The sequence below is a fragment of the Pleurodeles waltl genome, chromosome 5, assembly GCF_031143425.1.
Source record: "Pleurodeles waltl isolate 20211129_DDA chromosome 5, aPleWal1.hap1.20221129, whole genome shotgun sequence".
Classification (NCBI taxonomy): domain Eukaryota; kingdom Metazoa; phylum Chordata; class Amphibia; order Caudata; family Salamandridae; genus Pleurodeles; species Pleurodeles waltl.
The window spans coordinates 1,758,480,365-1,758,504,893 of NC_090444.1; the positions used below are offsets into that span (position 1 = coordinate 1,758,480,365).

General features: G+C 48.5%; 1 pseudogene; it reads right to left on the reverse strand.

Annotated features, from left to right (window-relative positions):
- Positions 1-10,872: 10,872 nt before the first annotated feature.
- LOC138297154 (partner of Y14 and mago-like) lies at positions 10,873-23,496 on the reverse strand (annotated as a pseudogene).
- Positions 23,497-24,529: the final 1,033 nt, after the last annotated feature.

The window sequence follows — 24,529 nt, forward strand, 5'->3', positions numbered from 1 at the left end:
GGACAGAGGCCCGGGGAAACAGGGGAACTGGGAGGGCTGCTGTGCGACAGGGGGGGGAGGACAGGCCCAGGGAACCCACCCTCCAAGAGGCCCTCACCACCATCATGGGAGCATACCACCACTCCCAAGAGACGATGGCGACGGTACTGGCCAGGTTCCAGGAGATCCAGGCACAGCAGGAGGAACGGTACATGGGGTTCAGAGACGAACTCAGGAACATCGGGTCCGCAATGGGGACCATCGTCGTGGCCCTCAACCGTATAGAAACCACATTGCGGGACCATGTGGCACCACACAGGGCCCCTGTCACTAGCCAGGACCAGGAACAGCCTACCACCTCCGCCGGCGCTAGTGGACAGGAGGCCCCCACACAACAACAGGCCACCAGAACCCCACATCCTGCTGAAGAACAACCACCCCGCAAGCGGAACCTGAGATCACAAAAGAAGACAGAGTAGGATGCCAAGACCCCCGCCAGCATAAGATACCCTCTGATGTCATCCCACTGTCCCACATTGTCACCCTGTCCAACCTTAAACTGCCCCTGCTCCATCCTTCCACAGGCATATGGACAATGCACCTGTGAAACTGAGAACTGGACTCTGCCATGGACATTACTCCACCCCCTCCCATCACCGTTTTACTATCATGGACCTATATGTAGCACTAACAATAAATCACTATTTGCACTGAAAATATTCTGGAGTCAGCTTGTATTCTTAACAAATGTATTACACACAACGGTTCAATTATGTTCTGGTAAATTGTGATGACAACATACCAATGTCAATAAGCTTTAGTCCATGGGCAAACAAAGCAGAAGTCACGCAGTGGGTCATACAGCTCTGAAAAGGGAAGGGAAAGTCACAAATCACTGAAAAGGAACTGGTGGGAAACACAGAAAGTAGAGATGCAGGAGGCCTTAAGTAAATGTAAAATGGCGTGGGTGATTCTTACCTGTGTGCTACTGAAAATACTGTTGTATAACTGTGTCCCTGTTGTCTGTGTCGTCCCCGTCGTCTTCCTCCTCTTCACTCTCCACAGGCTCCACAGCTGCTACAACACCACCATCTGGACCATCCTCCTGCAGGAAAGGCACCTGGCGTCGCAATGCCAGATTGTGAAGCATACAGCAGGCCACGATGATCTGGCACACCTTCTTTGGTGAGTACATTAGGGATCCACCTGTCATATGCAGGCACCTAAACCTGGCCTTCAGGACCCCAAAGGTCCTTTCTATAATCCTCCTAGTTCGCCCATGGGCCTCATTGTACCGTTCCTCTGCCCTGGTCCGGGGATTCCTCACTGGGGTCAATAGCCAAGGCAAGTTGGGGTAACCAGAGTCACCTATTAGCCACACACGTTGTCTCTGTAGCTGTTCCATCACATAGGGGATGCTGCTATTTCGCATGACATACGCGTCATGCACTGACCCAGGGAACTTGGCATTTACATGGGAGATGTACTGGTCAGCCAAACAGACCACCTGGACATTCATCGAATGGTAATTTTTCCGATTTCTGTACACCTGCTCATTGTCTTTTGGGGGTACTAAAGCCACATGGGTCCCATCAATGGCACCAATGATGTTGGGGATATGTCCAAGGGCATAGAAATCACCCTTCACAGTGGCCAAATCACCCTCCTCAGGGAAAACAATGTAGCTCCGCATGTATTTCATCAGGGCAGACAACACTCTGGACAAAACCTTAGAAAACATAGGCTGAGACATCCCTGATGACATGGCCACTGTTGTCTGAAAAGACCCACTTGCTAAAAAATGGAGTACTGACAGAACCTGCACTAGTGGGGGAATTCCTGTGGGTTGGCGGATGGGGGACATCAGGGCTGGCTCCAGCTGGGCACACAGTTCATGTATAGTGGCTCGGTCAAGTCGGTATCGGAGTATAATATGTTGTTCTTCCATTGTCGACAGGTCCACCAGCGGGCGGTACACGAGAGGATTAATCCTTCTCCTCGCAAGTCCCAGCGGACGGTGCCTAGGAAGGACAACATGGAGTATAGAGTCAAGAAACCCACAGGTACGTAACCACAGCTTGCACAGTACAAGAATCGCTAGACATTGAAAGGCTTGTATGATTGGCAATGCAAGGCCTAGGCCTGTGTGACGCAGTAGAAATTAAGCCATGTGGGCCCTTGAAATGGCGGCAGCCTGACCTGTGAAGTGTGACAATGGGATGTGAGGTCAATGCGCTGGCGTGGCACACTGTGGCGGTAGGCAGTCAAAGACCGCTGTGCGAAGCCGCATTGGTTAACATTGAACCCTATGGGTTTCAGGAGCCAATGACGAGGTGCGCTGGCGGTCGCGGTACGCACTGCCGCGGTACGCACCACCGCGGGCGTGACCGCCATTTTCTAACTGCTTAATCACTCGAGACCTGATCATCCACAGGAGATGACCTATACTGCAAGTGCTGCTGTGACCTCGGTCTGGAAGAGACAATGGCTGCTGCGACTGGGGAAAGGGCCCCTGCCTTCCCTTCTGAAGAGTTGGAGAAACTAGTGGATGGGGTCCTCCCCCAGTATGCGCTACTCTACGGTCCTCCAGACCAACAGGTTAGTACACAGGGTGCACGTTGAATGGGCTATGCCTGTGTTGTGTGGGGTGGATATAAGATGGTGGGGTGGGGATAGAATGACGAGTGCAAGGCACGACAGATGAGAGCATGTGCCACATGGCAAGGTTGGGGAGGGGGGGCCAATCACATCTAACATGCGGAAAAATGATGATATTTCCTATTCAACCCTGTACATGTCAAATAGGTCAGCACCCATCAGAAAGTCGACATTTGGCGTGCCATCGCCAAGGAAGTCCGGGCCCTGGGGGTCCACAACAGACGGGGCACCCACTGCCGAAAGAGGTGGGAGGACATCCGCCGCGGGACCAGGAAGACCGCCGAGTCACTGCTGGGGATGGCCTCCCAACCTAGGAGGGGTGCCAGTCGTACCCTGACCCCCCTGATGTCCCGGATCCTGGCGGTGGCCTACCCCGATTTGGATGGGCGCGTGAGGACATCACAGCAGACACAAGGGGGTGAGTACCAGCACATTCAGCTATCTTTACGCGCAGTGGAGGTGCCTGGGTGGGGGAGGAGGGCTGTGGGTGACATTAGGCCAGGGCGCTTTCTGTAGTGTAGTCCTCTCCTTTAGCCATGGCCCTGTGCCCCCGCCCCCCACCTCTGTAGGGTGACAAGTACCGCTATCCATGGCCTGCATCACCCATGTGCGCATTTGTTGTCCCTAGACCTGTTGGCTGAGTAGTGTACCCCGATTGGGCGGCTTAGTGCATGAGGCTCCTGTATCTGTCCTCTCCGCCAACGGTGTTGACAATGCATGCACTCAACCTGTTTTTATTTTTCCCCCCACCCTTTTTCTTTATCTACTTTTGCATGTGTGCATTAGCATCATCAGGTGGAGGAGAACTGGCACCGGAGCACGAGGGAGCTGCAACTCACAAGGCCCCGTGGGCCATGGCACAGACACCGAGGGCACCAGTTATACGGAGGGCGAGGGGAGCACCACAACGGGGACCCGTGGTGACACCAGCGACACCGACACGTCCTCGGATGGGAGCTCCCTAGCTGTGGCGGCAACATCCGTGTCCCCCGCCTTCTACAGGTACAGCCGCCACCCAGCGCACCAGCTCCGCCCTCCCAGCAGCCCCTCAGCCATCGCTCCGTGCCCGCTCGCCCAAGAAGGCGGGCATCTCCTTCGCCCCAGGCACCTCAGGCCCTGCCCCTGTTACCCCTGCTGCCCTCAGTGAGGAGGTCATTGACCTCCTACAGACCATCATTGTTGGGCAGTCTACCCTTTTGAATGCCATCCAGGGGGTAGAGAGGGAGGTGCATCGTAGCAATGCATACCTGGAGGGCATTCATTCGGGTCAGGCTGCCCATCAACGATCGTTCAATTCTCTGGCCTCAGCACTGACGGCAGCCATTGTCCCTGTTTCCAGCCTCCCTCTTCTAACTGCCTCCACCCTGTCTCTGTCTCCTGTTCCTCAGCCCATCCCATCCACACCATCAGACCAGCCTGCACACACCTCAACACCCAAGGGCAGCTCATCCAGACATAAGCACCACAGATCCCACAAGCATTCACCCAAGCAACCCCCAGATGCAGACATGCCAACAGCCACTACCACCTCTGTGTCCCCCTCCTCCTCGTCTCCCTCCTCCCTCCCTGTGACGTCTCCACTCACACCTGCATGCACACCACCATCAGCCAGTTCTTCCATCACCAGCAAACCCTCCAGTACAGTCCGCACACGTACAGTCACCACCCCCACTGCCATTTACACATCCCCTGTGTCCTCTCCCACTGTGTCTGTCACCCCCTCTTCCAAGACACACAAACGCAGGCAGCCACCCACCCAACAGCCTCCAGCCCATGCACCTTCACCCAAGGACAGCACACCTGACTCTCCTACAACCACATCCTCTTCCTCCACTCCCATAACCACTACACCTACCCTTTACCTTGGTCCTAAAAAAGTTTACCTCTCCAATCTTAACCTCTTTGCCTCACCTGACCCACCCCCTCCATCTGCTAAGAGTCCCAAGAGCACCTCAGCCACCACCAGCCCGGCTTCAAGTGTCACTGTAGTGCATGGATTTTGGAGTCCACCCTTTGCCAGCAGTGATACATCGGTCAGCAGAAAGGGGACAGCCAGCCCCCCACCTGGAAAGAGGACCCGTAAAGTAAGGGGCCGCCGCGAGAAGACTGACATGGCTGCCCCCAAGGACCAAAGTTCGGCCACTTCACCTGCCACAACATCCAGGGGAGGCAAGGCCCAGAGAGCCACATCTAAGGAGGGCAAGGGCAGCAGGGCGGAGAAGTCAGCCAGCAGGAGCGCGGACCAGGAGGGCCCTACAAGCCCCATCCCGGGTGTGAGGGAGGACACCCAAGGGCCCAAGACACCGTCACCGAAGGGTCCAGCAACTGCACGGTCGGAGGGCGACTGAGCAGGGAGTCCTGGCTAGGTCTGACTCCCTTGAATGACTGGACAAGCACCGCTGAACAGGGCCCCACCGTCCAGGAAGGCACCGCTGAACAGGGCCCCACCGTCCAGGAAGGCACCGCTGAACAGGGCCCCGCCGTCCAGGAAGGCACCGCTGAACAGGGCCCCGCCTTGCAGAAAGGCACCGCTGAACAGGGCCCCGCCGTGCAGAAAGGCACTGCTGAACAGGACCCCGCCGTGCAGAAAGGCACCGCTGAACAGGGCCCCACCGTCCAGGAAGGCACCGCTGAACAGGGCCCTACCGTCCAGGAAGGCACCGCTGAACAGGGCCCCGCCGTCCAGGAAGGCACCGCTGAACAGGGCCCCGCCGTGCAGAAAGGCACCGCTGAACAGGGCCCCGCCGTCCAGGAAGGCACCGCTGAACAGGGCCCCACCGTCCAGGAAGGCACCGCTGAAGAGGGCCCCGCCAAGACAGGCACCGCTCCGCTGGGCCCTTCCTGTCAAGCACCGCTCCGCTGGGCCCCGCCGTCTCAAGCACCGCTCCGCTGGGCCCTTCCTGTCAAGCACCGCTCCGCTGGGCCCCGCCGTCTCAAGCACCGCTCCGCTGGGCCCTTCCTGTCAAGCACCGCTCCGCTGGGCCCCGCCGTCTCAAGCACCGCTCCGCTGGGCCCTTCCTGTCAAGCACCGCTCCGCTGGGCCCCGCCGTCTCAAGCACCGCTCCGCTGGGCCCTTCCTGTCAAGCACCGCTCCGCTGGGCCCGGGCGTCTCAAGCACCGCTCCGCTGGGCCCCGCCGTCTCAAGCACCGCTCCGCTGGGCCCTTCCTGTCAAGCACCGCTCCGCTGGGCCCCGCCGTCTCAAGCACCGCTCCGCTGGGCCCCCCGTCTCAAGCACCGCTGGCCCAATGACAGTGCCGGTTCTGTGTCGAGCTACTGTTCACACTTCACTCGGGCCACCCATTACCTGTGGAGACTGTTATCTACTTGTGAGACTGTGGCTTTGCACTCCCCAGGATGGTACAGTGGGAAACCCACCCACTGTAGAGACTTGAGAGACTGTGGCTTTGCACTCCCCAGGATGTAACAGTGGTCAACCCACCCACTGTAGAGACTTGAGAGACTGTGGCTTTGACCTCCCCAGGATGTAACAGTGGGCAACCCACCCACTGTAGAGACTTGAGAGACTGTGGCTTTGCACTCCCCAGGATGTAACAGTGGTCAACCCACCCACTGTAGAGACTTGAGAGACTGTGGCTTTGCACTCCCCAGGATGTAACAGTGGTCAACCCACCCACTGTAGAGGCTTGAGAGACTGTGGCTTTGCACTCCCCAGGATGTAACAGTGGGCAACCCACCCACTGTAGAGACTTGAGAGACTGTGGCTTTGCACTCCCCAGGATGTAACAGTGGGCAACCCACCCACTGTAGAGACTTGAGAGACTGTGGCTTTGCACTCCCCAGGATGGCACAGCAGGCATGGTGGCCCCTTCGTGGATCTGGCGTCGTGGACTCATGTGGCTGTGGTGCCCCCCCTTCCCTTCCCCCTGAGGTGCCTGTAGTTTTATCATCTGATGCCCCTGCAGTGTTCTCTCCAACGGACTCAGGTCTCCTGTGTGGGCTTTGCCCATGTGTTGATACACTTTGGCCCACGGACAGTTGAAAGTTCAGTGACTGTGCAGGACTTATTGCCTCTGTTTATCGGTTACGCAATGTTTTTACTTAATTTTTTATAATTCATTTTGCTATTTTACCATGACTTCAATGAACCTATTTTATACACAAATTTAGTTTCTCAATTTAATTATGTCTTTTCATTATTCCGGGGGGTTTGGGTGGTGTCACTGTGACTTGGTGCTCTGCATTGGTGTGTAGATAGTTGGGGGGTGGGTGTGTTGCGTATGTGTGTGCCCGTAACCCTTTCTCCTCCCCCCTCCCCTGTGTCGTAGGTGCAGTACTCACCGTTGTCGTCTGCGCCGGAGTTCGTACTCATGGTAGATGAGCAGGTAGACGAGAGCAGGTAGGATGTTCAATTCGGGTTCCATGCTGTCCTCCGTCCTCGTGGAGTGTATAGAGGTGAGCGTTTTCCCGTTCGTAGTCTGTTTCCGCCGTGTTTTTATCGCAGGGCTCCCACCCCGGAAAAGGTGGCGGATTGGTGAGTTGTGATAGGGTGGGCGGTACATTGTCTGCCGCCTGCCTGTTGGCGGTGACCGCCGCGCTGTTTGTTTGTCCCGCCGTGGCGGTCAGAGTGTTAAAGTGGCAGTCTGTGTTGGCGGTTCCCGCAAGGGTCAGAATTCCAATTTTTTGACCGCCTGCCTGTTGGCGGGTTGGCCGCCGCTTTATCACAGACCGACAGGGTTGGAATCATCCCCTTAATCTTTCAAACAATTTATTGTCTCACTCACAGCACTGTATAAATTCTTCTAAGAGGAGGTCTTTTCTATTCCACTCCGCACTAAACAAATCTTCCTCTATTATTTACTACTGAAACCACCTGAGCCAGGGCAGTATTTGATTCCTAATATCCCAAATCAGCCATAGAAATACATTTCTTATCTGGGAACAGGTCTATCAGGATCTTAAATACTGCTTGAATTTCGTCAGTACTTATACTATCCTTACTCAATGTACTGTGCAGGCCCGAGTCCCATGTGTCTATAATTTGAAAATTAGAGCATCCAGTAAACACACTTATCTCTTTCCAACTCTAATGTCACAGAACCTATGCAGACATACTCTTACCTTAAATGGAAAGCTTTGTCTATTGGCCAAATAGGGTTTTCCTCTTGTGCAGCAACAGCAAGAAATGGTCTCGACCTTTTTAACTGTGCACTGTACGAAAGTGGATAATTATTTGGAGTGGTCAACTGCCCACCTCAACTAATAATAGCACTCCTTGTCAGAGTAAACCCTCAACCCTGAACTCACCTCCCTGGTAGCTATGGCACAGACCAGAAAGGCTTAACCTAGGGCAATGTTTAAAGTATTAATGCAGTATCAATACAGTAAAATAATAAAAACATCAAGCAATAAAAATCTCAAAACCAAATTGGAAAAATAAAGTAATAAACATCCAGTGAGGGGAACTGGAGATATGAATTTTTAAAGTATTTAGTACAAATAGCACCAAAAGGAACCAAGGGCCAGATTTACAGTTTTGGAGATGAGATTTATTCCATCAGAGCAAAGTAGTCCATCGCCCTGAGGTAGTACCCACTGTCAAATTTAGAGATGTCCACCGGCCCAGATGACTTCTCGTACTTGCACTGAACGTTTGACACATGGCTCCAGCAACATTACGGAGCCCTAGAATGCTGTCCCTTACCATCAGGTTTTATCTGGCAGTGACACAGTAAAAAAAAACTTGCCATTTATTTGCCCACTCTAAATAGGGTGGAAAGACAAATGGCAAAACCTCTGATGGTCCTTAATCTGTAAATAAGGTGGACGGCCCTTCAGTTTGGCGGTGGGGTACTCCACTACTTTTGTGACCGAGTACCCCCTTCGTTAAACTCTAAATCAGGTCCCAAGTGCCAATGGTAATCAATGGAAGCAGTAGACCAGGACCTAGGCACGATTTTAGGCCAACGTTTAAGCCCTTGCAGAGACTGGGACTTTGTCACATTTTTAGAAGAAATCCTCCCAGCATGGGATGCAGCTGAAACCATAGTCACTGCTAGATACTAGAAGAAGGATGGTCTTGCTGGCGCCCAGGAGCTTTGGAGATTTCACACTAACAATGTTCTATGTCCCAAAGCAGAATGGGACATAGGGCCAAATGTACAAAGCTTTTTAGCAGTCACAAATTGCCCGATTCGCAGAATTGGGCCATTTATGATCACAAAAAAGCTTTTTACAATGTACAAAAGCCAAATTGCGACTCAGGCGTTCCTGCCAAATACTGAATCAGAATGGTATGTATTAAAGTTTTGCAACCAAATTCCGGTCACAAAACAGTCATAATTTACCACCAGTTTGTATTTGTGGTAACCTATTCGCAAAAGCAACCCTTCCCCTTTGAGAATGTTAAAAAACTATATTTTTAAGAGCAGGTAGTGGGCCCACAGTACCCAATGCCTGCTCTTAAAAAAATTAAACTGCAAAGTTACATTTTTTCTTTTTAAATGTATCCCGCTTTTTATTAAGGAAAACGGGCAGCGTTTAAAAAAAAAAAAAAAAAAGATTGCTTTATTAAAAAGACATGATGGTCTGCTGACCTCAGCAGGTCACCATCCCCGTGATGGCTGTGATTCCTAAAGGTTCGCAAATTGTGACCTATTTCATTAATATGCATGAGGTAGGTCTGTTTGTAACCCACTTGGAACCGCTAATGAAACGCAGGCGAGTTTCATACATTAGGAATAATGATATCCCAATTACGATTCAGATAGAATCGCAATTAGGAAATCGGTATTTCTAATGTTTGTACATCTGGGCCTTTAATTGTATTTTCAGAGGTGCAGGGATACTTGAGTGCGATGAAGCTGAAATTCAGTCAGATGCTGTGGAACGCTCAGGTACTTTTCACGGCAGGTCCCACTGAAGGTCTGACGCAAAAGATTTTAAATGTTTACAAACGTTATGCTGGTGCTCAAGCAACCACACTAGTACACTTCTAAGGACCCCATGACAATAAACATTTATCCATACTCAATGTCTGAGCCATGTGTCCTATTGCTAAGGCGAACAACTAAGAGGAGAGAGGGCAACTCTTTTCCATCCACTTTCTGATGTCAAAGCAGTTTGAGTGGTTTCCTTCAAATACTATTCTAACATATTGATTTGCATGTAGACAACGTGGCAAGGAAGTGCCAGTTGTGAGGGTAATGTAGTAATATTGTGTATATGAATGATATCTTCCCTTCGAGGCTGTCCTGCGCTTCCCCGGGGGGAGATCCTGACACATGCACATTAAATACGTTTTTAGTGAGAATAAAACGTTTCTATTAGATGGGCATGTTACAATGACTTGAATTGAGGTAAACTATATATACACTTGGTGGATTTTACATGTTTTTAACTTTAAGTTCCAACTCACTGTTTTCTAGCGAGAGGCCTTGTCAGCTGAAATGACAGTTGTACTTTGACCTTTATAATTGCTGCCTGCTATGTTGCTATAAACATTATTTGGACTTCCAACTCCCCCTCATATTGTGTTTTATTTTTAACAGTACTTTTTCTTTGAAAATTAAGGATACTGTCTATTTTTTCAGTGCAGCCTGCTTTTACAAGACATTTGAAATTCTCATACAGCTGTTATAGGACAGTGGAGTATTATGGGGTGAGGCTGGTTAGGTCTCACTATGAAGTACCCTTGCAATACCCCAAACTGGGTCCTTTGGATTCACAGTAATAAATCCCTAGCCCAGTCCTGGTAGTGTGGCACAGAGCAGTCAGGCTATACTAGAGGAACATGTGTTAAGCATTAGAGTACCAACATGGACAATAAGTAAATGACACGGTTCGAAAGAAATCCACCACCAATTTGTATAAGTAGAGCAAGCTTTTATATAAATTTAGACACAAACACAAACACTGGCAGTCTGCTCTTAAATAATAATAAAAAAAGGAAATCCGAAGGTAACAAAACAAAATCATGAGTGGTTTAGATAAGGCTGGTTACTGGTAGGAAGGTGGGGGAGCTTGCAGAGGCAGGTGCCAAACCAGAGCCATAGCGCCTCTGAAGAGTCAGAGGGGCCACATTATTCCTTAGTGTCCAATATCTGTGAAGAGCTGAAATTTATTAAAAACCGTAGACAGGTCTCGTCAAAACAAAAAACAATTCTAGCTCTATGCACACAAGTATGAATGAGTGTTCTGCCCTCAGAAACAAGTTCCAGAAACCTTGTGAACAAGCACCTTTTGTTTCCAAGTCCACAATGGATGGCCCTTGGTTTCTATAAACCTAGCTCTAGGTCTTCAAGTTCCTCCTCCTGGCCCTGCCTCCTCCCTAGCTTCTCTTCCTGTTCCTCGGTCAGCTCCTTCAATTCCCCAGAGATAACGTTTTGCTGCAAGTCCTCCACTTGCAGGAGCTTCTTTCACAGATTCTTAATTTCTTTGCCTGCTCAATGGCAGCAGGATCGGCAGTAGGTGTTGGCTGGGCGAACACAGGTTTGGCATTCCCTTCTGCAGCACTCTATTGCGACTTAGGATCGCCAGCCACACCACATTGCCGCACACTAACTTCTGCCTTGAGAGAAGTCCTCCCCAACGCCCAGGAGAGCTCGCCTGCATCATTTGGATCTCCTTTGTAATGATGCTGCTTTTGTTTCTCCTTCCGCTTCAGGTTCCTCTTAGCTGTCTTGGACAGCCCAGACTCGCCTTCTGATTTCTGGACTGGCTGAGCAGTAGGCGCGTCAACAGGGCTGAGACCTAGTGGAAGGTCTGGTCTACTTTTGAAGAACTTCACATATTTGATCTCGTACACAGGCACCACCTCTTGTGGTACATAGCCATCCTTCACCTTCCATGGCTTCCTCTAGGTCCCATTAGGGTGCTGCGTGGCGGCAATGTACTTCCCAGACTCATCAGACACATATGGAGTTTTCGCCATCTTGGAATTCCATCCATATCCAAAACAAACACAATCAAGTGTATGTATCTGGAGTTATGGATTTTAGAAGGAATATTCAATCAATCAGATTTTTGTAGAGCGCAGCTTATCAACCGTGGGGTCTCAAGGCGCTGTTGTGTGCTGCTAATTCGAACAGCCAGGACTTGAGATCCTTCCTGAACTGTTTCAGCAAAGTGGCTTGTCTGAGGTTGAGAGGAAGCATATTCCAAGTTCAGGCTGCAAGATAAGATAAGGATCTGCCTCCAGCTGTGCTCTTCCTGATTCTGGGGATGGTGGCATGGGCTAGTTGGGCGAATAGAGCTGTCTGGTGGAGGTGTAGAAGGTCAGGCGGTGGTTGAGGTTGGCCAGTCCTATGTTGTGCAGATTCTTGTAGGTGTGTGTCAGTGGCTTGTGGGTGATGAGTTTGTTGATCAGGAGCTTGTGTAGGTCTCTGACGTAAGCGGAGATGTGGCTGCAGCGGGGGATGTCCAGGATAAGTCTGTCTGCTACGTTCTGGATTCTCTGTAGTCTTGTTTGGTGCTTCTTTGTGATGCCGGCATAGAGTGCGTTGTCAAAGTCTTTAACATTAAATCAGTGAAGTTCAATACTGTTAAACTAACATTGCGGTCAAAGGAGAAATCAGCTAGGAACAATAGTCCACTTGCAAGTTGAGCCCAGTGGAAACAAATGGGGGTTAATGTGGGAAAGGTCCCATGACCAGGGTTCAGCGGTCAGTCAATTTTATATGGCTTGTAGGGCCAGGTGAAGAGAGGTCCTGGCTGCCCTTGGTGTTGAAAGTGTGAGCCATGGTTGCTGGAAAAACACACTTGTGACATTGGGTCACTTGCAGGTCTCGTTCAGGGGAACCAAATGGCTGTTAGTCCGGTGCGAGTCCATGCCCCACGGTTCACCAGGCAGTATAATTATACCTGGCTCGTACAGTCTGGGTGCAGAGTGGTCCTGGCTATTCTTGGTGCTGAAATCGGGAACTGCGAGTGTTGGTTTTAACATTTACACAGCGCTGGGGAGGAAACAGATGCAAAAACCTGACAACGGTGCCATTGACACAGAGCTTGTTGGCTTGCCCCTTATTCTTTGTGGAGGTCTCAAGGACAGTGCAATTTTAAGTATTTTTTAAAGACAATAAGGTCAGGCAAAAAATCTGTCTGCTGTGCAGCTACTGCTAGACCACCACTCCAGGCAGGTCAGCTGATGTGCTGAAGAATTTGAAGAGAAATGTAATGGCTGAACGCATATGTAGGGAAATATCTTTAGATTATGCTCAAATGAAGTGATAACCTCAAGAACAGAGCAATGTAAGAAAATATATGGGTAACAAAAGCAAACATTGAAAATACTGGAATGGATGTCTCCTGATGACCCTCCTCTAATCTGGCTCACAGTATTAATAACAAAAAGCAAAGTGGGACCCATTTGGATGTGTCTGGTGCAGCAGGACAACACCTACACCAAACTGTGGAAGTGTACTGCCTGCATTTCTGTGGCTGCAGGGTGGAGATTCACACACAGAGATGAGGCAGATTCTGACCTGGCTCCCTTTAGTAATTCAATAAAGACTTTGACAGCAAGAGGCTGCTGATCAGACACCATGAAGTGCTTGTAAGATGGTAAGGGTGAGGGGCCGGACTGCAGGTTGTATTGTGAAAGGTGAAGGGGCCCCTTCGGTGAGGACCAGCCTTGTATCTTCTTTGATCACAGTTTCAGTTGGGCTGATAACAGAGAATTACAGAAACCCACACCTCTTTGTGCCTCTGCTGAGTGTGCTCCAGGCTGGAGACTAGCCTGCTGTGAGGCACATCATTATACAACCACCATTTGCAATGCAATGGGTCTCGCGTTTGCTCGAGTTAGTGCTACTAGCGTTGTAAATTCCTAACTGGACTTTTCTTGCCACTTAAATTGAAAATGGAAAGTGAAACAGTTAACATAAGGGAGCTGATTCAAAGCGCCATGGCCACCATGAGCAGGAGTGCGAGGGGAGAAACACAAAAAGAAACAGAAGTTCGCTCGCAGTCAAATGTATCAGGAATCGTGCAATTATCAATGTAACAGTGGCAGTCTGCAAACGGTAACAAAACCGCCCGAAGGAGGGACAAACGTAAAGCATTTATCAATGATAACAAAGGTTTTTTGAAAGGCAAGCCCATGAACGAGTGAAAGTAATAGGTGTGTGGTGAGCATGGTTAAAAGCCCACAATACTTATAACAGGCCAAAGCACTTGCACGTTCAACCTAAAACCTGGGTCTGGAGAGCAGCTTGGAAAGGACATTTAAAAGGAGGTCCACCCCAAACTTGTTCTGACACATCAGACAGTGGATTCATTTGCAGCGTGTGAGGTAGAATAAGATGCATTTACTCGATACAGAGTTTTTTTACATATTTCAAAAGCTGGGTTTGGTTTCTGATGTCTACAACATTTAGCTAGAACCTATCCCCTTCAAGAATGCATGTAACAGCACCAGTTTATAGGGTAACATTGCATTCTTGGCAGGGCTAAGGACCCATGCAACAAGCTTGTACAATGCCAAAAGGCGTTGGCGGGAAGTCCTTGCATTGCCATCTCATGGCATTAAGAAGAGACATTACTGTAACTGATGTCTGCCATGGCCTCCTCTCCTTTACTCCCTGCTAATCTGGTTTACACATCCTTCTACACTTCTCGTCTGCTTGCCCGGGCTCTGTGTGGCGTATGGCAGCGGGAGTGAAACAAGGGAGTTTGAAAGAGGAGACGCAGACCAGGGTCGGATTGGAACAGACAATAGGCCCAAGCACCAAAATAAAAGTGGCCCCCATTAGTGCATTTTAGAGCTACAGATGTGGCTCATGTTTGAAAACTTGGCAGTTTTGGACTGCTAAAGACACGCTGTGTACATGTTTTGCAATGTATGGAAGACTGCAAGGATTTCAGCTTTCTGCAGTCAAGGTTTGTTTTAATATCAGGAAAATCAAAAGTAAAAACTGGCCCAGCAGTCCATAAAACAGGCCCACAAACAGCTCATAAAACGGCCCTCACACTGCCTGTCAAACTAGCCCACCAGGCACTGCCTGACTGCCCTATAGATCAGTCAGACCTTGCTGCAGATGAGCTGAGAAAAGAGACTGTCCACTCCCAGACTTACAGCTTCACCTATTACAGCCTTCAATCTACTGCACATTCACAATTTTTTAACAGTAGACAAGCAGGCCAGTGTGCTATGTTGATGCTGTTTTGTTAAACACTGCGGGCCCAGGAACACAGCTAAAATATCAAAAGCGTTTGAGGGTAAACGTAGCTCTCGCACCTGGGCCCAGATGGAAGAGGTAAGGAGGACCGTTGGGCTCCAGAGAGACTTTTAACAACCGTTTGGCTGAAGATGGCCTGTGTCCTCCTGCAGGCAGGCAGGTGTGAAGGGCTGCCTGTGTTTCTCAAACTATCAGATAGCTATAAATTGAGCTCCTCACTCTGAAACCACTTGGCACAGCCATGCCAGGAGCTGCCCTGATGCATGATTGAAACGCACACATCTCAGAGATATAGAAAGATGACAAACCTATTTAGGACAAACTGACAATTCTGCTTGAGACACATTGATAAAAAGTCTTCACCAATGTTTTTTCTTCATTTTCCTTAACAGTATTATTTGCTTGAATGTGAGGTTGACTAGCAGGTAAAGGCGTCCACATTTCTGTAGGGGATCCCAGCTTTTAGCAGGTTCCAAAAGTACCCAACATGGTAACTATATTGTGGGAGGACTGTCACCCCTGACAACTTTCTAGGGCTGGGTGAAAGGTGGCCCATTCCTGCTATAAACCATCAGGAGTGTCCATGTGGTTATTGATAAAGTCAACAAGGATACTGGCTGACTGCATGATACCTGAGTGCTCTGGAAGCCAACTCACTGCCTGTCTCCCAGATGTCCAGGCCTGCATCACTGCACCCAGTGTCAATTTGAGGTGTGGGGCACTGGGAGATGCCGCCCAAAGACTTCTTCTGTCCTCCCTGCAGTAGTATTGGGACTCAGGAGCCCTCATCTATAAAGACATCTCCCAAGTGTGGGAAATGGTACCGCAGAGACCAGGGTCTGAAATTTAACATTTATCGGTTTCATCGAGTCCCTGTGCGATGCCCCCTAGAACGGCAGCTCTCAGAATAGACGGAGACCTAGCAGAAACCAAAGAGGAGTCATAACATCTACATGTATCCGAGAGAAGCTAGTGGTTAACACAACAAAGACTCTCACACAGCCTAGACACTAGCCTGGCACTAACATCTAGATAGACTGTGACTTTGTATGCATCCCCAAATCCAAATCAAATTTTAAGGTATCTGAAACCTGGGTTATCAAGACACTTGCAATCTTACAGGACCACTAATTGACTTTATACTTGGCGAAACCTAATTTGCCATGTCAGTTAGGTACCTTATACTGTATATTCGAGCGCACCCTGTATCTGCACTGCAACCTCCCCACACACCCCAGAAGTAAATTGTTTTAACAGCTAAAAAGTTTTCTGCTCAACATTAGTATTCTGAAAAACTCTCAGATGTCATCACATCACTGGAATACCAGCAGCAATAACCTCAGAGTGTTCCAACAAAGTGCACGACACATTCCCCAAGCAGGGATTGGGATATTATGCTTAAAACCAGAATCTTAATCAATAAGTACTGGAAGACTGGAGTGCTGCTGCCAGTGCCCACAATTCCCATCTGTTACAATGTCCCCAGGGGTGAGGGCGTCCCCCACCCCGCTGTGGTCTATGCTCAGTGTGTGGCTCTCCAGAATCACTAGTCTGGGGCCATCAGGAGCCCCTTTTAAGGGTTTCAGAACCGAGGGAGTAGATTCAGGTAGTAATTGGGGTGTGACACCCTCCAAATAAATGCATTCCTGCCTTGGTAGTTGGGTCTAGGGAACCTGAGTCGGGTCTGCTATCTCTCGGTCCGTTTTTCTCATCCTGAGCCAAAAAAGAAAGACAAAACGGTGACCTTTCATGTAAACTGAAGAGAGAGACAGAGATACCCATCTGGTGACTGAATTTCAAAATGTGAAATGAGATAACCTGAAATCAATACCAGCTTCCCTGCTTGACCAAATTGTGCCATCCAAAATAAATACTTTATTTCACAGAGATTCCTTTTCCTCTATTATCACATATTGGCCCATTTTCAAATGCTTGAGTTCAAGATATCCCCTGTACAAGCCTCTCTCATATGTGATTTAACAGGGAATATTTTTCCATCTATAATTAGTATCTAGGACACGTTTAGAGTTCACATGACTACTTACTCGCTTCTTAATTCACTAATGGCATTGTGCTTGGGTGGCGAGCCATGAATACTTTTAAAATCTTTGAATAATTGCCTGTCAATCCAATTACATAATCTGATGCACCAAGGTGAAACGCTTCCACATGTTAAAGAAATACACTTTTTTGAACTTTGAGAGATCATATCATATTTTTAAATGTTGTTTCTATGACATACATGCCAAAGGTTTGATGGCTCTGCTCGTGCACAAGTGCTTAGAACCAAGCCAGACACCTGCTCAGCTCATCCTAATAATTTAGTGCACGTCCGCCTCTATTTGCAACTCTGGCTTAGTGCATGGACTGTCAGTCAGTGATAAAATGATCTGTAAAAGGCGAGGACTAGAAACATGAAGCCCTGCCCCCATGCACCGATTTGATACCTGTATCATCAAGGCTTCTTGTAGCAGAGATGAAGAAGAGTGTGCTCATTGAAAATGCATTAGTAATAAATTATCCCAGGTCAGGAACTCAAGGCCATTTTGTTGTACGTGAATGTAGTCATGAGTTCCCAGGAAGAACTACCAGGCCCAAGGTGGGATAGGCAGGGGTGTAGCTTCAACGGGGGTGTCTGTGGTGTGATACCCCTCAAAGGTATTCTTGGCTTGCAGTTGTGTGTCAGGGCCGTGAGTCAGATTTGCTATGTCTGTGTCAGTTTTTCGAGTTCTTTTTATTTTGCTAAGAGATTTTAACTAACTTGTTCATATTTTAAATCAGGATCTTAAATATATATAATGACTGGTTTACCAAAAAGTTTGTAAATCTGCACCCATATAAGTACTCCTTGAATGGGTGCAATTTTACTACTTTTTGGGCTTCACGAACATTGGTAGTAGAAAGCTTGGCAAGCTGCGTCAATCTCTAGTTTCCAAGCATACTACTGGCAACCACACATCTGAAGGTGATGGGATAAATGCTTGCAAATAGTCTAACCATTAGCAATCTCACGAAATGGCATTCAAACCCATAGTGTTTCAACCACTGTGCCACTTTAAACAGAAGCCCACCTAATGCATAATCAGTACTGACCCAGTTTCTCATAGAAACAGTCCGCCCCGAACCCTGGTCATCCCACTCCTCCACCCTGAAGCCCACTGCTTCTTTAGTTGGGAAATTTGACATTTACACCCCCGAATCTCGCTGGATAAGCTACACCCCTGTTCAGACCCCTCTGATTTCTGCTGCTGTCAGGTGAGTGATCTGGAGCAGGAGTCACTCACTATGATCAGCAATAAATACTGTGAAGTAATCCAAGGAATGAGCCATACTGCAACAAGAAGCCTTATTCTGTGCTATCCCATGAAGACAAGCCATCCTTGTCTCTGTATCTCAATTAGCCTGTCGCCTCATTGCCCATTCAATCACTTACTGAGTGGCACTCAGTCACCCAGTCATCTAGTCACTGTCCCTCGACAATTACTACTAAGTAGTGAAAGGCCTCCTAACTCATATCCACACTTTCTAACTGAGAACAGATTTGGAAAAAAAAAAATCAAACATACTATTGAGAATATGTGACTGAGCCCAAAATCTAACACAAAATGGGACAAGGAAATGAATGGGGACTTGAAGGAAATTAAAAAATAAACCATAGTGGTATTGCAAGAAACCATAAACATTAACTTTTTTCTTACTCCCACTGGCATGGGGCAACGAGTCAGCCCACTTCAGCCATAGGCGAACGACCCTTTCACAGGGACCACATCCACATACAAAGTAGTCCCTAACTACCAGAGACTACTATGGCAATGTGTGATTCTGAAGACCACAACAGATTCTGTAAGCTAATTTTTTTGTATTAATAATGATCCAAAAGCTTCCCCAACATTAATGTTTTGCAAACCGATGACAAAACAAGCACTGGCAATGTCAAAAGGCTTGCAGCCAACACAAGAGCTATTGCGTTGCCAATGATCGTTTAGACAAATTACTTACTGCTCATAGTGCTTTGTGTCACAGGTTGGGGCCTCTAATTCACTCACCAGGATTCAAATCAGCAACCCTCTGGCTAAACAAACACACACACAAACATACACACTCACACATACATGCACCCACACACACACATTTGAAGTGATTTCATTAACCAACTGAGCTTTCCTACCAAATTAATGCATTTCCCACCGATTAGTTAAGTGTAAAAGTATTTTTCATTTAAAATGTGTCCATTCTGTTATATATTAAATTACCTGCAGATGAAAGTCCAACATAACTGTTACAGAAAATGTTGTTCTTTTAGTTATGTGTCTGACCCTGCCGTCAGAATCACTGACCATGTCCCCATTGCACTCAGGTTCACAGCTCCCATACTGTTTTATGCACTCCAACCACTCGTATTACCCATTTTGAGGTACTCAGTTTATCCACTTGCAGAAGAATAGAAAGCTAAGTCAGCCTTGACGGCGTTCAAACTCACCACATTTAGAAGCATCAATGTTGCATATGTGCCCATCATTCATCTCCCTAAACAGTGAGATTTTGAAACAGGACAGTAATTCTGAAAGGCTGGCAGGAATTGGGCAGGGTTTGTGAAGTGTTCGACATGTGATGGGCAGCGGTCGGCCAGGAAATCAACTGAAGTCCCTTTGTGAATCAGCCCACCCCCGCAACGAGAACATATTAATAAAATGAATAAATGAAGCGTGTTAGATCTCTGCACACTGGCAAGGACCAAGAAACATGTTCTTCCTATCCTGCTCCTCCTACCCTGCTCAATGGGTCTTGTGTCATGTAGGAAGCAGAAACTCCACTGCATTTACACTGCTTCTTCCATCAAACCATCAGCACTACAAGTTCCAGAACACAAAACAAAAGCCTGGGCCTTCTTTCCAAGTTTTGTGGAATCAGTATCACACTTGGAGGGAGGAGGGGGACCTTTCCCAGCAACTACAAGCTTTCAGGGGCTTTGGGAATGGAATTATGGATCCTCCGACTTTGGGCCCTCTAATTTTGGGCGTGCAGACACCGAACCTGCGGACTTCCGAGGAGCTGCATGGTCCGCATGCAGCTGCTGCGCCCATCCCCATCCCCCTTCCTACTTCAGTATGAGGTGACTAGTGAAAACTACCCCAAGCTGAAGTTTAAAGAACTTGGCCCTGTCACCCTCCCCATTCCACTCTAGCATTACAAATAATTCGATTTGCTGGTGCTGTGTGTGCACAGGGGATGTGTGACAGGGTACACTTGGGTATTTCCAGAGGGCATCATAATTTATACATCCATACCCGGACAGTGGGTAGATTTGACACTGGACCAGCTTGACTGTTATTTTAATGTCCTGACTGGTACTAAAATGAGCAAAATCACCAAAACGCTTGTACATACTGTAAACAGTAATTATGAGAACAACATACTTTAAGATGTTTTCTGGAGATACCTCAATGATCCCTGACAGATAATTAAACAAAGACAGAAAAGCAATGGGCAGATCTTGATCTTAGCTTTCGTACCTGGATTTCAAACAGCCCACCACAACTAGGCAAGCTCATCCAAGAAGAACTAATATCCGCTAAGGTCTTTAAAGAACGCCTTGCTCTCCCTAGATCCGAGGATTTCCGACTTCAGCCATAACACAGGGCCTCCGGAACAGCTCTCAAAGAGGGAGGGAGCAGCGATCAAACACAGTTCAAATCCTTTTTCTCTAAGAGTTAGACTCAATAGATATGTGCAAGCCCTGAAGCCTCAAGAAAAGCATACACACGTTTAAAAATGGCAAGAAGACCTCGATTTAGAAATCACCGAGGACACATTGGCTAGAATCTGGAGGAGAGCCATTCCATAAGTAATAAAGATGGGGCAAATGCTTACAAGGTTCTAAAGCGATGGTATCTTTCACCAGCCAGGCCCCAATTCGAACTTAAAGGGGTCAGAGTTATCCTGGAAGAGTTGTGGGGAAAGAAGGGACACTTCTTCAGGTATGATGGACACATGCACATATTTAGGATTTCTGGTGTGAAGTGTTAGCCTGTATTATGGCCATCACTGAAGTGACCCTGCTCTGTACCAGCCCCAGGTGATCTTTGCAGGGAGATTCGGGCAAAGGTAATGCCTTTCTATTGACAACCCCACCCCAAGGAAAACCAATCTCTCACCTGCTGCTTGCAGCCCACTAATCTGCCACCTAAGTTTGGAGACAACCAATGGCTCCTCCGATATCCATGTGGTGGGGCAAGATTTGGTCAGTCTTTGCCATGGAGATGGTCACTATTCACGATAAGGTATAGAAATTTGATCAAACTTGGCTTCCCTCTGCAACATACATGAAAAGGGCCCGTGTGCTGAGCATGATCCGGAAGTCTTATCGGACACACTCTGTGACCTCTCATCACCACCAGGAAACTAATAATGACTCAACCTGATCGCCTGGCACACTGGGACATTCGTAACCACAGAGACCCCTAATGGACTAACTCACGTTGCCCTCTTCGCTTGACTAGTTAAAAAAAATGACCTCTTCAGGTCATTGCGCCATATAACAGTGATGTTGTCCCATATATAAAACTTTTTTTAAAAACCTTCTTAAAAAAATCAAATCCGTTTTGTGAATATTTCAACAGAGCACGAATACCAACAAACACCGAAAATATAATTTAGAGATGGAGAGTGGGTACTGGAAGCCGTTTGCGACGGTCTAAACATGAACCCCTCTCTCCACCATTAATGGGATTTTTAATTATTGTTGTATTTTCGTAATTCGTCCGAACTGCAAAAACGCGCACACATCTGCAGGGGTATTTCTCAAAATAAAACACAGTCCAGCTGTGCCTTTTTCAAACCCGAAGCATTCAGTTCATCAAGGAACGAGCAACCTTCCTGACATCAACCTTGAAGCAGTCCGGCTCAGCCATTAATCACTTGCCGATAAACTCTCCCGTTACAAAGCAGTGAGGCCTTAAATTAAAGTCTCCCGCTTGACTGCCATCGCCGCCACGGGGGAGCGCACACGCCGATGCTAGAAATAATTACACTGGCGCACACTCAGCAGTGTGGCTCATGTACAGTATGGACAGACGTCATTGGCAGGCCGCCTTCAGGCAGCAGCATCTGGAGACCCTGCTGCAGTAGCATCAGGGCTAAGCCTGGCTTCCTGGCTGACATTCCACCCAAGCGGCAAAGTGAGCTCATGTACGGGCTGCTGCAGCAGAAGCAGGCCTTCCGCCTGACCCCTCCAGTTACCCGAGTCAGGCAGTAGACTGGTTTCCCTGAAATTAGGACCCGATTTAGAGTTTGGCAGATGGAGTTAAGTCAGCCAGGGTGGCGGAGGTCTTGTGTAGTGTTGCACCAGTGACGTAACTGGAGCGCGGGCACTATGATTAAGCTTAACAGCGTGTGGGACTCAGGTTGCTCCCCATCGTTTTGTCCTGCAGTAAGAGTACCCCATGGGTCGTTAGTACTAAATATTGCGGGCTGCCAGGCGTGGTCTAGGGAGAAACGGAAGGCGACCAACCTCTGCAGACCACCAGCAATACCACGTTCTGGCTGTCCGTGTGTTTATTGTCTAATGCAGTGGTTCCCAACCTGTGGTCCGGGGACCCCTGGGGGTCCGCGAAGCCTCCTCAGACGGTCCGTGACTGCTTAGAAAATGTAATAATATTAAGTTCCAACTATCAGTAAGGACTCAGTGGGGGTCCCCGGATTCCAATAATGATTCAGTGGGGGTCCCCAGCCTCCAGTATAGATAAAATGGGGGTCCACAAAAATCAAAAGGTTGGGAACCACTGGTCTAATGAGTTCACTGCGGCACTGCAACAGTAAGCGGCACCGTCCACACACCTCCACGTAACCCTCAGATGCAACAATGTTGCCGATGGTGTTTGCTCACCATATTTAAAGCCCTGTGGTGGCCGCATGCCTGTCACGCAGGTGCCGCATGCGCTTTGTCAGCACCTTACCTATGCGGTGCACCCTAGCCGCAATCAGGGCCCACCCAATCTGTGCGTGCAGTGAGACTTGCTGCCTCCCAGACTGTTGGCAGGGACGAGAAGTGGAGTGAGTCCCCCCATCAGCCGGAACTGAGCAGGAGAACTGCTGTTGGCGCTCAGACACGTGCTCAAGTTTGGAGAGGTAAGGGCATCCTCTGCTGTCGGGCCCCAACACGGCCCGCACGTGAGCCGCAGTGAATGAAAAAAAACAACTGAGACTGCCTGCTGTCGCTTTGTGGCCCACTAATTTGAGTAATCCAAGCTCGAAGCATTGACAGTATTTGCAATAGTGGCAAATGACTGTGCACTAGGCCTCAATTCAAAAAAAGTAACAAGGAAAAATAAAAAAAAGATTAGTGGACTTTGACAACTATTAGTTATTCTTAGACCTAAAGCCCCACCACTTAATCCTCGATCTCTGCCACACGTGCAATGAATCAAGAACAATATACACCAGCTAAATCCCAGCAGTCAATATGAAGGAGTCAGACATGAAGGGATTCAGGTAACCACACCATGGCCATCATACCGTCAATATATACTTTTGTCATTGAGGGTGTTCCGTCAGCTCACGCTCCCAGGTGGAAAGACTGGGTCAAGAGAGTGCTGCCATTCTTTGAGGCCAAAAAAGTAGAAAATGCACAGAAAAGAGCCATGATCCTATATTTGGGGGGCAAGGACTCCACAGGATCTCTAAAACAGGCAAGGAGGCCACCCCCAAAACACACCTCACCTTCATCGTAGCTCTCAATGCCTACTTTGAATCAATGGTGAACAAGGACTATGAGAGGTTTGTGTTTCGCCAAGCTAGACAACAAGCAGAGGAGTCCATTAACACATTCTATATGAGGCTGAAAGATTTAGCCAGCATGTGTGGATTTGCTGATGAAAATGAGGAAATAAGAGGGCAAATAATTCAAGGTTGTGTGTCAGTAAACCTGCATGAACGCATTGTAGACGAATCAGGGTGGTCTCTGGCTGACACCGTAACGATGGAGCGAACAAAAGAACTATCAAAAGCTTGAGCGTCCCAAATGGAAACCGCCCTTCATAAACAAATAAAAGTCGAACCAGTCAAAGCAGTCACACCAACGCCCAGCAGGAGCAAGCCCAGGAAGAGCAACATGACACCCAGAACGTGTAGCTATTGTAGGGGGTCGACTCATCGTCCAATGTAATGCCCGGCAAGAGGAAGGAGATGTGCAGGGTGTGGAAAACTTGTGCCAATCAAGCAAAAGGCGTGTCCCACACACTACTGTGAATGCTGCTTTGGAGATACCAGAAAGAAGCCGTGACATGGACAATGATGACAGTGAAGAACATACCATTCACTCCATCTTCATCAGCACGGCAGCCCAGATGGGACGCTGTCTACCCCAGAGCCACATATGCGTAGGGGAACACCCAACACACCAATTCGTGGAGCTTGCCCATGCTGGACATCAGGGCATGGTGAAGACATGGGAGAACCCAACCCACCAGCTCCACTGGAGACAGAAAGGAGGCTGAAGCAGCCATGGGTATCTGCCAGTCTGGATTTCGGGGGCCTCCCCATTGGAAGACATACCATGGATCTGATAGATGACTATTCAAAAGTAGAAGTACTCTCATTTCTAAGTGCCAGTGAGGTGACTCCCAAAATTGAAAAAAATAATGGGCTAATAAAAGAACTAAGGAGGACAACGGACCCCCTTCCAAGGTCAGGAGGTAGCTTCATATCTGATGTCACTTGGCATCTCTCACAAAATAATCACTCCCCCCTGGCCCAAATG